A 16058-nucleotide genomic window follows, 5' to 3' on the forward strand; every position below is an offset into this window, starting at 1 on the left:
TAACACCCCGCATTGGCCACGGTCCGGTTTGGGGGCGATCTCAGCCTCGAAATGGTTGAGTTGGCGGCTGCGATCAAATCGATCGGTGATCACCCTTACAAACCGAACCGTGAACCCCTCGTTCAACATACTGCTGCGGATCCAATCCGGCGGCATGGAGTGGGAGAGTCCTCGGATGAGGATCCTCAAGCCACGTTCCTGGCTGGGCTGATGCCCGAATTCGCCGTGTCGGATGTCATCGTCGGTGGGAGTGGCAGGGGTGTTCGTGATGGTGATGGCAGTGGTGGTGTTTGTATTGGCAGGTGTATTTGTATTGGCGTCATTATTATTTCTATTGTTAATTGTGGTATTGTCTGTGTGAATGGCTGGTAATTGTCTATGTATTGGCTGTTGTCGATGTTGGTGATGACTGTGGGTCTGCCTGTTGGCATTTATAGTAATGGCAGAGGCAGGGACAGGGGCAGGGGCATGTGTTGGCTGTGCAGATTGCGGCATAGTGGCAGGATCGGCAACTGTGTTGGTGTTGGCTGCATCTGCCGTCCGTTTCTGCTGCTTCTGCTGTTGCTCCCTCAGCTCGTGCTGCCTCAACTGCTCCTGGACAATAGCCTCTAGCTCCTCCAGTGTCTGCCTTTTCTTCTTCGGCTTCCCAATTGGCGGCCGCTGCTGCCGCTGCTGGTGATGGCGGCCCCGTCGTCTGGTCTGCTTCCTCTCACCCTCATCCTCATCTTCGCTCCCACTGTCGATGAGGGCGCGGCGTCGTTTTGGTGTTGGTGGGATTTGTGGTATTGGTGCCGGCTCAGCATTGGCCCGGATCGCCCCGCCGCTCGAGCTCGAACTAGGTTCGACTCGCAACAGGTTCGATCCGGTCGTGTGTGTGTGTGTGTGTGTGCGTGGCGGCCCTTTGGCCGTTTTGGCGCTCCGATCTTGCGTGTCGGCTTGCCGGCTCTCCTCCGTCTTCTCCCTCTCCCCCCTCTCCCGTTACTCCCGAACAGTCCGAGAGTGTGAGAGGCGGGAAAAGTGGAATCTTTTCGGCCTTTCCCTTTGTGTTTGGCGGGATTTTGGGATTTGGCGGGGTTGCGGGATTTGCAGTTGGTATTGGCGCTGCTGTTGCTGCTGATGTGATGGGGCTCGAGGGGGGAGTGGCTGTGGCCGTGGATATATCGGCCATGGCAATGGCTGGGTACTCACTCGCTGGATGGCTGTGGCGTCGGCGCTCTGCATTGGCTGGGGCGTTGGTATTGGCGCCTGCGCCGAGGGCTCTGCTGCTGCTGCTGCTATTGGCGGTGTTTGTGTTGGTGTTGTTGGCTACTGCTGCTGCTGCTAGGGCGCCTCTGCGGGCCGCTCTGCCGCCGTCGCTGTGGCGTCTGTTTGACCCTCGTCTGGCCATTCCTCTGGTCATGGCTGGCTGTTGGTTTGTGTGTTGGCGATCTGCTGCCTGTTTTTTTTTTTTTAATTGAAAAGTCTCCTGTGTGTGTGTGTTTGTGTTTAATGTAATTTATTGGCACTTTTATTCTCTTTTTTTTTTTACGATGTGGACGGGAACAAAAGTTTTTTTTTTGTGTGTCGTATGCAGCAGCGGCGATACGTAACTAGCATACCGTAACGTAACCCAGCTCGAGCCTTGGCCTGATCCAGCAGGTTAGGGGAGCCGTGTTACGTTACGCTATGGGGACTTTATTTATACCAATACTTAGTCTAGCATTTTAGGTACAATTTGTTGAGGCTGTATCTTATAATATTTGTAAATATCTGTCTACAAGCTGCTGTTAGCAGCCGTAGGCAGCAAATACAATGCTTTTTTCCCCACCAAGAATTCTCCTCTGCCGGCAGTGCTGCCGGCGCAATCATCTTTTGGGAAAATATCTCCACTTTGGCAACAGTCCGTTAGCCAGAGGGGGGAGAGGGAGTGGGTAGAGCTAAAGCGTAATACTCTTGACTTTAAAATTAAATTTAAGTGTAAACTATCAGTTAAGGGGAACATTTTGGTTTTTTTTTTTTTTTTTTTTTTTTCGCTGAGTGCTTCGCAGTCCATATCAGAGTCCTCCGATACGGCTGCGGCGTCAGGTTGTGTATTGGCGGCGGGTCTTGTAGGTATTGGTGCTGCTGCTGGTGTCTGTGTTGGAGGATTGGCCACTGCTGAGCCACTGCCCTTTGCTTCCGTCAGGTTTGTAATTAATGTGGTAAGTTCTTGCAGTCTTTTCTCTAAGTTTTCAATTTTGACGGCGTACTCTTTTAAGATTTCCACACACTTGCCATCGCATTGGATGGCTGGCTGCTGCTGATGCTGAGGATTTCTCGGTGTCTGGAAACGTTTAGGAGTTGGCTGCACCCGTTGATCGCGCTGGCATGCTGGTGCTGCTGCTGGTGCTGCCGACCCAAATTGTGTCCGCGCTGCTGCTGATTTTGTTTTTGTTGCTGCTGCTGCTCATCCCTTAGCTTCTGCTGGATCCTGGCCAAATGGTTTTCGGCCGGATTGGCTTGCGCACCTCGGCTATACAAGGGCCTGCGGGTGTTGGGCGTTGCTGCTGCAGCTGGTGTTGGTGCTGCTGGTTTGGCCCCCTGTCTGCCGCTTGAATGCTGCTGTTGCTGTTGCTGTTGGTGTTGTGGCCGCTTCTTTTGAGATGACTGCTGCTGCTTGGGGGCGTGGATATGGGGCTGCTGTTGCTGGGAAGGACGACGACTGCTCTTCGGCTGTTGCCGTTCTGCCGCGCGTGGCTGCTGCAGCTGCTCAGCATTCCCAGACCGCAACACCCTGCTGTAGGAAGGCCTGCCATTGCCTCTGGTGCCTGTGTTTGCTGTCTGCTGTTGTTGTTGCTGGGATTGGCGACTCGGCTGCTGAGTTTGTGGGCGTTGTTGGTCAGTTGGCTGCTGTGGCTGCTGGCGTTGCTGTTGATACTGCTGCCTCTGCTGCTCACCGATGAGCCTATTTGCCCTTAGCTGTCTACGAGCCTTTTTGTAGGCGGCACATCCCTTGTAGCAGCTCACGTGCTTGCCGCTACAATTGGCGCATTTAGGATCCTCCTGCCTGGGTTTCCTGCATGCTGATGAGGGGTGATCTCCTGCGCATTTCATGCACTTGAATGGCCGTCTGCAATAGTTTTTTGTGTGGCCAAACTCCTGGCACCGATGGCACTGAGCTGGGTCGCGTGGCTTGGCTTGTCTCACTACCGAGACGCATTGGTTGGCCAGTTGTTTAATGGCAAGTATTGCCTCATGGCCGCCATCCGCCTTGGGCTGAATTTCAACCTCAAATATGTTTAGAGGCCTCCCATTAAAACGGTGCTTTAATCCTCGGATAAACCGGGCAGTAAATCCCAGCCGTTCCAGCTCCTCAGTAATCCAGCTGCTTGGCGTAGTGTGGTGTAAATGCCGCACTATTACACGGTAGCCCCTGTCGCTGCGCGGCTGGTGTGTATGGAGTTGGGTGCTATCTTCAGCAAGGGCGTTCTGTATGGCGTTGTATGTTGCCATGTCATCGCACTGGACTCTGAGTCCACTGTTGGCCATGGATTTCGTCGTAAATTTCCCCACATTTGGATTGATGGTCAATTTATTTAGGAGGGGTACAATTGCAGACACCAGGGGCAGGAAGAGTGTAGGGACCTTGGTGCTACGTATTGGTGGTTGAATTAAATTTGTATTAATGTCTGGCTGATGTTGCGGCTGATGGTTGTCCGTCTCCATCTGTTGACGTTCAGACTCCATCCTTTGTGGCTCCCTGTGTTGTTGGACCTCACACTGTTGACCAACCGTCGGCGACTCTTGGTCTGACTCTATCTGTCGGGTCTCATGATGCAGTCTTTTGGCAAATTGGCTCTTAAACATAGGCGTGTCCAGTGTCAGGCAGGTAAAGTCGTCATTATCTGAATCCGTTTCCATCGCCGCGCATCTTCGTTTGAGCGGCGAGCGAAACGAATTTGTAGTCAAGTTGGCCTTTGCTATAGGGGTAAGGGGCAGGGGCGAGGGCGGCTCATTATCCAACAGCGGAGGCACATTATTTAGCCATTCTTTTACATTGTGTGCGTCCGCCTGAGTCAATGTAGGCAGCAAGCATTTTCTGCTTCTGCTAGTGTTGGTGCTTTTAGCTGTCGTCAAACGTTGTTGCTGTTGCTGGTCATTGTTTTGCTGTATGCCGTTTATAGTTTCGGCATAAGTCAATGTGTTTGTTTTTGTTTTGGTATTGGCGTAGGTCAGGGTAGCTTCGTTTGGTTTGCTGTTCGTGTTTGTGGTTTGTTTCGGCGGGAGAGAGCAAGCATCTCTCTTTTTGTCATAAGTGCGTGTGTGCATGTTTGGCGGCAAACGCTTTGGGGCTTGAAGTGACGCGACTTCATTTTGTTTTTGCGCCGAGGGTTCGAATGCTGAGAGAGCGCAAGCGTCGCTCTCTATGATGCTTGAGTGAGTTGTTTCGTTTGTTTGGCGCGAAAACATATGGGCGTAGTTCTTGTTTTTATTGTGTGCATTTAAATGCTCTTTGGTGAGAGCGAATGCGCCGCTATTTTTGGAGCCCGTTGCGCTTTCGCTTCTGGGAGCAATTTTTGTCTGCGTCTTTGTCGGTGTCTTTGATGGCGGTTGTTGTTTTTGTGTACTAGCGTCAGTTTTTGGTGGGATTGGCGGGAATTTTTTAACATATAGGCTCCTGTCCAGGAAGCGACGCTCAAATTCCAGAACCGTCGCTCCCAAGGAACTCTGGGAACTCTCTGGCGAGTCCATCTCCAACTCACCCGCTTCGGCTGATGATTCTCTTGCCGAGTTGTCCATAACATCCATATTTTGGGTCGTTTTGGAGCAAGTGCGTCCGTTTGGTGGTGGCCTGGTCCAGTTGCGTCAGTAGCCTTTCCTCTTTTATTGCAGCTAGATTTTTGCTGCGTGGTCCAGAGTTTATTGAGTTTATTGGCTTCACTGTATTACGGCGCCGATCACAGTTGATTAGATTGCATTATTTGCAATTATTTGGCACATATTGTTCATTTCCCGGTTTAAACATTTATTTTAAAACATTTACAGTTCCACAGATAACAACAAAACACAAGTCACTTTTTTTTTCGAGGTAATTTTGATGCAAGTGCACGCCTACGTTGCGCACACTCGCCCGCCAGTTTTGCTACTGGCGGAGTTTATTTCCAGCTTTTTTTTTTTTTTTTTTGTTGTGTCGTATGCAGCGGTGGCGATACGTAACTAACATAACGTAACGTAACCCAGCTCGAGCCTTGGCCTGATCCAGCAGGTTAGGGGAGCCAGAGTTACGTTACGCTATGGGGACTTTATTTATACCAATACTTAGTCTAGCATTTTAGGTACAAATTGTTGAGGCTGTATCCTATAAATATATGTAAATATCTGTCTACAAGCTGCTGTTAGCAGCCGTAGGCAGCAAATACAATGCTTTTTTTTTACAGCGCGAATTCTCCATTGCCAGCAGTGCTGCCGGCGCAAACATATTTTTGGGAAAATCTCTCCACTTTGGTAAACAGTCCGTTTGCCAGAGGGGGGAGAGGGAGTGGGTAGAGCTAAAGCATAATACTCTTGACTAAAGATTAGATTTAAATGTAGATTATAATTAAGGGGAACATTTTGGTTGCCTTCATTGGCAGAAAAGGGAGATTGTATACATATATATGTTATCTATTCTATGTGTTGTCTTCTATTTGTTTTGTTTGTTTTCGTTTCTCCTCTGCCCACTGGTCCGGGGCAGCCAGAGCTATTGCTTATTTTGGTTTGGTCTTCTTTCCTTCTTTCGTTACTGTTCCGCCCTCTGGTCCGGGGCAGCCAGCATTGAGTTGAGCGTTTGTGTGGATGAGTGTTTGTATGTGCGCTTGTATGTGCGCAACGGTCAGTTGTCTCATCAGTGGAAATGGCCGAAATCCACCACCTTCCAGTTGTTGTTGGCTTCTCTCTTCCTCTCAGTGAGTTCACTGGCGGCAATTCGAGATCTATAGGAGAAGGAGGAGACAGAAATTGCGCAGCAGAAATGCTAACGCTCATAGCTTTGAACAGCAGCGCCTTGTTCGGACGCGTTTTTGGCAATCGTTCGCATGAGTCTTCTACTCTTTTTGATAATTTGCAGTTGTCCATTCTAGTATCCTTAGTTGATCGGCTTAAGAACATATTAATCGGAGTGATCTTTCCGTAACGGCCATTTCGGTGTCTGCTTTGTCCGGGGCATTTGTCGCGCTCGCATATATTTGTTTTTTCTTTCGTGCGTTTGTGTGTTCTGTGTCCAAATGGGGCAGCCATGGTTGTTGCCTTCTTAGGGGCTGAACGGGAATTTGTTGGCGGTAAGTCTTCACTGCTGCTGAGCATTTTGGTTGTTGTTTTCTGTGCTTCTTGTTCCTGTTGCTGACGGTGGTTGACTTTCATGGGCATTTGTGCTGGTGTGTGTGTGTGCGCTTCCATTGCCTTGGCCGTTCTCGCTATGCCGCGAATGTGTGTCAGGCGTCTGATCAGTGGATATCTCGTGTAAAGCTGCTTCAATTGCCAGGCCCAATTGCTCTAATCGCTGTCTTCTGCTGCTGATCGTCAAGTCTATTGTGGCTATGGGAGCAGGCTCCAGTAACCTTCGTCTTGGGAGTATGACCTCTGTGTAGTAGTTATACTCTGATGGCGGCGACACTGGGCGATCCATCCTGATCAGCATCCTCCGCATGTCATCAAGGTTCCGGTCATGGCTGATTTGGTCCTCTTCCGTGTACGGGCGCTGATTGGGGATCATCACGATACGTTCCCATTCATGCTTCGCGAGTTCCTTGGGTAGGTGATTTCCAAGAAACTCGGAATACCGGGGTCTAGTGATTCTGTGCGGTACATAGGGGTCATTGACCACTTTGGCTGCCTCAATGTTGTGGTGGGATCTCATTTGCTCCGTGTACCTTTTGCATGCCCTCTCATAGACTGCCTCAACAGTGTCCACTTCCAGGTCCCTGTGAATGGTGTCGTTCCTCACATACCATGGAGCATTGCAGATCAGGCGAAGAGTCTTGTTTTGTTCAACCTGGATCCGTCCAAATTCCACGCTGCTGGCTAATGGACCCCATACAGCCAATGTGTACTGCCAGATAGGTGCAATCATCTGCTTGTACAACATTACCTTTGTGTTGAGGTTCAGCCTGCTGTTTGAGTTTAGGAGCCAGCGCAGTTTTTGGACCCTTGCCCTGACCTTTGTGATGACGTTGGTGATGTGTAGGTGGAACTGAAGCTTAGCGTCCAGCTTGACCCCCAGATATGAATGCACAGCGATGCTGCTAATCCGCTGGTCGGCAATGTGCGGCTGCAAATCAGCCACTGGCTGTTGGATCGCGCGCAATGTATGCACTATATGCACAGTTTTTGATGCATTGATGGTGATGCCCCATTGCTTTGCCCAGTTGGAGATGCTGAGCAGGAAGCGGTTGAGCTTTTGGGTAGCCATGAGCTGGTTCACGCCAGTGGCCAGGATTGCTGTGTCGTCAGCATAAGTGGCCAAGAGCATACCACTGTCGCGAGAAAGCGGCATGTCGTATGTGTACAGGTTGTACCTCTTTTAGTTTGTGATGTTTGAGATGTTTGTTAGTGGCACAGTAAGATGTGGACGGGAAATAAAAGCTTGTCACAGATAGTAATGGGTGTGGTGGGGCACGGCACGGCACACGACAGACACCACAGGAAAAAACAGGGCACAACAGAAAAAACGGAGATGGCGACACGGCACAGAACAGTCAAAAGCGACACGACACGAAACGGTTGAAGCACGTCCGACGAACGCGACCTCTCGAGCGGGTGGACGAGATGAGAGTGGCGGACGAGGTTCATGGTGGAACACTCATATGTCCGCCAACTCCCATATTCTCTCCTCCACACTCGAATGGTCCGATCGCCGATCGTCATTTACCGGTGCTCTCACCCCCGGTTCCACTTTCACTCACCCCAATATTGAGTGAGATGAAAGTAGTCCGAGGGCAGCAGCACCGATAAGTAGGCAGTGGAAGGTTTGAATGGCCTTTTGTTTTAGTGGCTGTGTGTGTTGTTGCTTGTCAATGGCTAGTGTTCTTGTGTTTGTGCTGTTTGTGTTGGCTGCTCTGTTGTAAGGGGATGGGATGGGAAGGGGGGGATAGATGCCTGCTCCCGTATAACCGCCCGGATACTTTAAACTTCCGGATCTTACGATCCGGGCGCGAGACGCTCCGTAGAGTCGACCGCATAGCATCTTGTGGGCGGTTGTATTGGCATTGTTGGGGCTTTTGGCTGGGTGGCGTAGGTTGGCAGTGTGGATTTTATTCCTGCTCAACTGCTATGGGTTTGAAATGGGTGGGGGTGAAAAGGGGAATGGCTGGGCGTAAATTGCCGAAGTTGGCGACCGATAACACACCGGCATTGATAAATGCATTTTGAATTGGCTTTTTTGGTGTGTTATCGGCGCGGTATTTTTCTAATTGGCGTGGTATTTTTGGGTCATTAATGGCGTTACCACTTGTCAGGTATTGGGGAATGGGTGATAGTTGGGAAAGAAGAAGAAGAGGGAAAGGTAAATATGCTAAAATAAATAACTAAAATTAATTAAATTACATTACAGCTAAGGACAATCTATCAACAATTACTACAAATAAGGACTACAAAACTACAGAGATATATACAGGTAAAACAAACAATAATTACAATACATTTACACAACAATAAACATACTTAAATATCGTCTATTTTTAACAGGAGGACAACTACAACGAAGCACCGGCCGGCATGGCAAACGCAATGCAGAACATTGCGCCGCATACCGGCCGGCTCTGCTGTCCCCCTGTGCAGGATTAGTGGCACCATCTGGGATCTTTGGTGGCGATGGCTGGACTTGGAGATGGCGTGCGTTGTGGGCAAAAGTTGGAGATGGCGAGCGGCTCTGGTCCGGCCGCCCACGTTGCATCTGTCTGTTGGTTAGTGTTGGCTGCTGCACTCGAGTGGCACTGGTCCGGCCACCCAACTGCATTGTCATCGTGTTGGCATTGGCATCGGTGTGTGATGGCAATGGTCGGAGTTATTGGCCGCATCCAAGTGGCTCTGGTCCGGCCACCAGGATGCGTTGTCAGGTGTATTGGCCTGGCCTCCTCGGCCACGTTCGTCTTCGGATTGTTGGTGTAATTTTGAGTGGCTACTGGTCCGGCCACCCAGTTGAGGAGGTGTTTGTTTTGGCGTTTGATCTTTAATTCGTGTTTATTTGCAGGTGCCTTTCGTCATTTTAATTGTTGTTGCTGGCGACCTTTGTCCGGTTTGTGATGGCGTGAGAGGCGTTTGCAGGTGAGTATATGTGTTTATTGGCAGCCTCTCTCCTGATTCTCCTTCTTCTTTTGCAGGATTTGCTGGCGTCCGGCGGCTCAACACCAGGCCATCCCGCCCTCACATAATGGCATGAGAGACGGGCACGACCCAGTGGAGCGGCAACAGACGCCAGCATCTGCGTCGTCATTTGGAATGGCAGCTGTCTGTTCGGAGTGGCGTGACGTCATGATGGTGTGGTGGCAGCGTCATCAAAAGGGGCCTCCTTTTCCTTCCCTTCGGCAGGAAATTGTCAATTTTGGTGGCGAGGCAGCTTCTTCATGGTCAGCTCTGTCTGGTGATTGGCAGGTACTTGTGATTTTTGTGTGTTTTGGCCGTTTTTCGTTGTTGTCCGTATTGACGTCTTTTTCCTTTGTTTTAGTGGCTGGCTTCACCCAGGCCATCCAGCGCCTCGAATGGATCGTGGTCAGTCCACTCGTCGTCATCCTCGTCGTCAATTGCTTCGCAGTCCATATCGGATTCAGAGTCCGATATGGCTGCGGCGTCAAAGTGCGTATTTGCGGTTGGTCGTGGTGATGGCTGTGTGGATGCTGCTGCTGCTGTTGTAGTCCGTTGTGGCGGCACTTCTCCCGTGCTCTCGTCCCTTGCCTGCAGCAGGTTTGTCACTTTCCTCAAAATTGCTGCCAGCTTATCCTCCAGCTCTTTAATTTTACCCGCATATCTTTTCAGGATATGGGCACAGCTCCCATCGCACTGGGCGCCTGGCTGCTGCTGCTGGTGTTGGCGTGGCTCCGCAGTACGATTTGGGATCGGCTGCATCGGCTGGACCCTGTGGTGTTGGCGCCCCTCAGCCAGTGGCTGGGGATGTTGGTCGCGATGCTGTAGCTGTTGCCGATGCTGCCGACCCGGACCGCGTTGGCGTTGCTGCTGCGGCTGTGAGTGGAGTGGCTGTGTGGGTGGCTGCTGCTGCTGCAACTGTCGCTGTAGTGGCTGGTGGTGACGTTGTGGTGGCTGCTGGAGACGATTTGCTGGCTGTTGCTGCTGGAGTGGCTGCTGCATTGGCTGTGGCTGTTGCCGTCCCCCTTTTTTTAGTTTGTGATGTGTGAGATGTTTGTTAGTGGCACAGTAAGATGTAGACGGGAATAAAAGTTTGTCACAGATAGTAATGGGTGTGGTGATAGAAGGGCGGCACAGCACGGCACGGCACACGACAGACACCACAAAAGAAAAACAGGGCACAACAGAAAAAACGGAAATGGCGACACGGCACAGAACAATAAGAAGCGACACGACACGAAACGGTTCTGGCACGTCCGACGAACGCGACCTCTCGAGCGGGTGGACGAGATGAGAGTGGCGGACGAGGTTTCTGGTGGAACTCTCACATGTCCGCCAACTCCCATACTCTCCCCCTCAACTCGAATGGCCCGATCGCCGATCGTCATTTACCGGTGCTCTCACCCCCGGTTCCACTTTCACTCACCCCAATATTGAGTGAGATGAGAGTAGTCCGAGGGCAGCAGCACCGATAAGTAGGCAGTGGTAAATTGTAGTGGCCGTTTGTTATAGTGGCTGTGTGTGTTGTCGTTGGTCAATGGCTAGTGTTCTATGTGCTTGTGCTGCTTGTATTGGCTGCTCTGTTATGAGGGGATGGGATGGGAAGGGGGGGGATAAATGCCTGCTCCCGTATAACCGCCCGGATACTTTATACTTCCGAATCTTTCGATCCGGGCGCGTGACGCTCCGAAGAGTCGACCGCATAGCATCTTGTGGGCGGTTGTATTGGCATTGTTGGGGCATTTGGCAGAGTGGCGAAAGTTGGCAGTGTGGATTTGAATCCTGCTCAACTGCTATGGGATTGAAATGGGTGGGGGTGTAAAGGGGAATGGCTGGGCGTAATTGCCGAAGTTGGCGGCCGATAACACACCGGCATTGATAAATGCATTTTGAATTGGCTTTTTGGTGTGTTATCGGCGCGGGTATTTTTATAATTGGCGTGGTATTTTTTGGTCATTAATGGCGTTACCACTTGTCAGGTATTTGGGAATGGGTGATAGTTGGGAAAGAAGAAGAAGAGGGAAAGGTAAATATGCTAAAATAAATAACTAAAATTAATTAAATTACATTACAGCTAAGGACAATCTATCCACAATTACCACAGATAAGGACTACAAAACTACAGAGATATTTACAAGGTAAAACAAACAATAATTACAATACATTTACACAACAATAAACATACTTAAACATTGTCTATTTTTAACAGGAGGACAACTACAACAAAGCACCGGCCGGCATGGCAAACGCAATGCAGAACATTGCGCCGCATACCGGCCGGCTCCGCTGTCCCCCCGTGCAGGACCAGTGGCACCATCTGGGAACTTTAGTGGCGATGGCTGGATGTGGGTGTTGGCGTGCATCGTGGGCAATGATGGTGTTGTTGGCGAGCGGCTCTGGTCCGGCCGCCCACGTTGCATCTGTCGTTGGTCGGTGTTGGCTGCTGCACTCGAGTGGCACTGGTCCGGCCACCCAACTGCATTGTCGTTGTGCTGGCGTTTGGCATCGGTGTGCCAACGATTTGAGTTATTGGCCGCATCCAAGTGGCTGCTGGTCCGGCCACCAGGATGCGTTGTCGATTTAATTGTTGGCCGCATCCGAGTGGCTGCTGGTCCGGCCACCCAGGATGCGCTGTCAGGTGGATTTGCCTGGCCTCCCCGGCCACGTTCGTCGTCAGATTGTAATGGCGTTTTGAGTGGCTACTGGTCCGGCCACCCAGTTGAGGAGGTGTTTGCTTTGGCGGTTTGATTTTTATTTGTGCTTATTTGCAGGTGCCTTTCGTTGATTTGGATGTTGTTGCTGGCGACCTTTGTCCGGTTGGTGTTGGCGTGAGAACTGCAGGTGAGTATTTTGTGTATTGGCTGTCTGCTTCTCCCTCCTGTTTCACCTTCTTTTGCAGGATTTGCTGGCGTCCGGCGGCTCAACACCAGGCCATCCCGCCCTCACATAATTGGCATGAGAGACGGGTGTGACCCAGTGGAGCGGCAACAGACGCCAGCATCTGCGTCGTCGTTGGAAATGGCAGCTGTGAGCAGGTATTTGCGTGACGTCATTGGGATGGTGCGGTGGCAGCGTCATCAAGAGGGGCCTCCTTTTCCGCCCATTTGGCAGGAAATTGTTGATGTTGATGGCGAGGCAGCTTCTTGATGAACAGCTCTGTCTGGTGATTGGCAGGTAAGTGTGATTTTTGAGAGTTTTGGCCGTTTTTCGTTGTTGTCCGTATTGACGTCCTTTTTCTTTGTTGCAGTGGCTGCCTCTGGATCGACGATTGGGCACATCAATAGGCGCCGCCCGAGCGCATGCTTTCGCGTGCGCTGGCAATTTGGGCCCTCCACACTTGGCCCAGTCCATCGAATGGATCGTGGTCGGTCCATTGGTCGTCGTCGCCATCGTCTAATTCAGACGCGTCGCAGTCAATGTCGGACTCTGAATCCGATATGGCTGCTGCTGTATTGGCGGCGAATGATGGTATTGGCAGAGGGGCAGGAACTGCTGCTGCTGTTGTTTGGAGTGGGGGCATGGCTGTTGTGCCCTTGCCATTTGCTGCAGCCAATTTGGTGAGTTTCTCTGCCATCTGGTTAATCCTCCTTTCCAACTCTTTTATTTGCTGTTTGTATAATTGCAGATTTTGGGCGCAGCTGCCATCACACTGGACGTCTGACCGCTGCTGGTGTTGGCGTGGCGTCGGAGCATCATTCGCGATCGGCTGCATCGGCTGGACCCTCTGGTGTTGGCGCCCCCTGGTCGATGGCTGGGGATGTTGGTCGCCATACCGATGCTGCTGCCGATGCTGCCGATCCGGTTGGTGTTGGCGCTGCTGCTGCGGGTTATGGAGTGGCTGTGGATGTGGCTGCTGCAGGCGACGTTGAATTGGCTGCTGTCGCTGTTGTATTGGCTGTGGCTGCTGGTTGCGACGCTCCTCCTCCCTGGCGACCCTGTGGGCCACGAGCCGCTGCCTGGCTGCCTTGTAGGATGGGCAACCCTTGTAGGCGCTGATGTGGGCGCCTTGGCAGTTGGCGCATTTTGGATTGGCGGCCCTCGGCTTGCTGCACTCCGTCGTCAGATGTCCACCCGCGCATTTCATGCAAACAGCAGCTCGTCTACAATATGCGCGGGTGTGGCCAAACACCTGACATCGATGGCACTGGGCGGGGTCACGGGAGACTCCAAGTCTCTCAACCGTGACGGGCCTCCCACCCAGGCGTCGCAGCTTTAAGACGTCGTATTGGCCACGGTCCGGTTTGGGGGCGATCTCAGCCTCGAAGAGGTTGAATTGGCGGCTGCGATCGAATCGATCAGTGATCGCCCTCACAAACCGAACCGTGAACCCCTCGTTCAGCATGCTGCTGCGAATCCAATCCGGCGGCGTGGAGTGGGAGAGTCCTCGGATGAGGATCCTCAACCCACGTTCCTGGCTGGGCTGATGCCCGAATTCGCCGTGCCGGATGTCATCGTCGGTGGTAGTGGCAGGGGTGTTTGTGATGGTGATGGCGGTGGTGGTGTTGGTGTTGGTATTGGCGATGGTGCTGGTGTGAGTGGCGGTGACGGTGTTGGTGTTTGTATTTGTGTGTTGTATGTGTTGTGTTTGCTGCCGCTGCTGGTGATGGCGGCCCCGTCGTCTGGCCTGCTTCCTCTCACCCTCACCCTCATCGTCACTCCCACTGACAATGAGGGCGCGGCGTCGTTTTGGTGTTGCTGTTGTTGGTGGTAATTGTGCAGGCTGGGCTATGGCTTGGATCGACCCGCTGCTCGAACTCGAACCAAGTTCGACACGCAACGGGTTCGATCCGGTCATGTGTGTGTGTGTGGCTGCCCGTTGGCCGCTTTGGCGCTCTGCTGCTGCGCGTCGGCTTGCCGGCTCTCCTCCGACTTCTCCCTCTCCCGTTACTCCCGAACAGTTTTGTATGTCCGAGAGCGTGAGAGGCGGGAAAAGTGGCAGTGAGAGCGGCGTCCTATCGGCCCTTCCCTTTGTTTTTGGCGGGTTTTTTGGATTTGGCGGGGTTGCGGGGTTTGCAGTTTGTATTGGCGCTGCTGTTGCTGCTGATGTGATGGGGCTCGAGGGGGGAGTGGCTGTGGCCGTGGATAAATCGGCCATGGCAATGGCTGGGTACTCACGAGATGGGTCGCTGTGGCGTCGGCGCTGTGCATTGGCTGGGGCGTTGGTGTTGGCGCCTGCGCCGAGGGCTCTGCTGCTGCTGCTGCTATTGGCGGTGTTGGTGTTGGTATTGTTGGCTGCTGCTGCTGCTGCTAGGGCGCCTCTGCGGGCCGCTCTGCCGCCGTCGCTGTGGCGTCTGGATGACCCTCGTCTGGCCATTCCTCTGGTCATGGCTGGCTGTTGGTTTTTGTATTGGCGATCCGCTGCCCGTTTGCTGCTTCCAATTAAAAAGTCTCTTGTGTGTGTTTGTTTGTGTTTAATGTATTTATTTGCACTTTTATTCACAGTTTTCTCATCTATCACAGTTATCTCTTTTAGTTTGTGAAGTCTGAGATTTTTGTTAGTGGCACAGTAAGATGTAGACGGGAATAAAAGTTTGTCACTGTAATTAATGGGTGTGGTGAAGGAAGGGCGGCACAGCACGGCACGGCACACGACAGACACCACAGGAAAGAACAGGGCACAACAGAAGAAACGGAAATGGCGACACGATAAAATGACACGAAACGGTTCTGGCACGTCCGACGAACGCGACCTCTCGAGCGGGTGGACGAGATGAGAGTGGCGGACGAGGTTCATGGTGGAACACTCATATGTCCGCCAACTCCCATACTCCCCACTCGAGAGACCCGATCGCCGATCGTCATTTACCGGTGCTCTCACCCCCGGTTCCACTTTCACCCACCCCAATATTGAGTGAGATGAAAGTAGTCCGAGGGCAGCAGCACCGATAAGTAGGCAGTGGAGAATTGGAATAGCCGTTTGTTTAGTGGCTGTGTGTGTTGTCTTTGGTTGATGGCTCGTGTTCTTGCGTGTTCTTTGGGCTGTTCGTATTGGCTGCTCTGTTGTTGGGGGATGGGATGGGAAGGGGGGGATAAATGCCTGCTCCCGTATAACCGCCCGGATACTGTAAACTTCCGGATCTTTCGATCCGGGCGCGTGACGCTCCGAAGAGTCGACCGCATAGCATCTTGTGGGCGGTTGTAATGGCATTGTTGGGGCATTTGGCAGAGTGGCGAAGGTTGGCAGTGTAAATTTGAATCCTGCTCAACCGCATTTGGAATTTAATGGCCTTTGAAGTGGGTAAGGGGGTGGGTGAGGAAATGGCTGGGCATAATTGCCGAAGTTGCGACCGATAACACACTGGGCATTGAGTAATGCAATTTAAATTTGAAATGGCTTTTGGTGTGTTATCGGCGCGGTATTTTTCTAATTGGCGTGGTATTTTTGGGTCATTAATGGCCTTGCCACCTGTCAGGTATTTGGGAATGGGAGATAGTTGGGAAAGAAGAGGAAGAATGAAAGGTAATTATGATAAAATAAATAACTAAAAATAATTAAATTACATTACAGCTAAGGACAAACTATCTACAATTACTACAAATAAGGACTACAAAACTACAGAGATATTTACAAGGTTAAACAAACAATAATTACAATACATTTACACAACAATAAACATACTTAAATATCGTCTATTTCATAACAGGAGGACAACTACAACAAAGCACCGGCCGGCATGGCAAACGCAATGCAGAACATTGCGCCGCATACCGGCCGGCTCTGCTGTCCCCCTGTGCAGGATTAGTGGCACCATCTGGGAACTTTA

At 51.5% G+C, this 16058-nt stretch overlaps 1 long non-coding RNA gene across 1 annotated transcript; it reads left to right on the plus strand.

Annotated features, from left to right (window-relative positions):
* Positions 1–8681: 8681 nt before the first annotated feature.
* Positions 8682–9353, plus strand: LOC108160335. Its single transcript, XR_004472507.1, has 3 exons — positions 8682–8897; positions 9185–9258; positions 9315–9353. It is a non-coding gene; the product is annotated as an uncharacterized LOC108160335 (long non-coding RNA).
* Positions 9354–16058: the final 6705 nt, after the last annotated feature.

The sequence above is a fragment of the Drosophila miranda genome, chromosome 3 (assembly GCF_003369915.1).
Source record: "Drosophila miranda strain MSH22 chromosome 3, D.miranda_PacBio2.1, whole genome shotgun sequence".
Lineage (NCBI taxonomy): Eukaryota > Metazoa > Arthropoda > Insecta > Diptera > Drosophilidae > Drosophila > Drosophila miranda.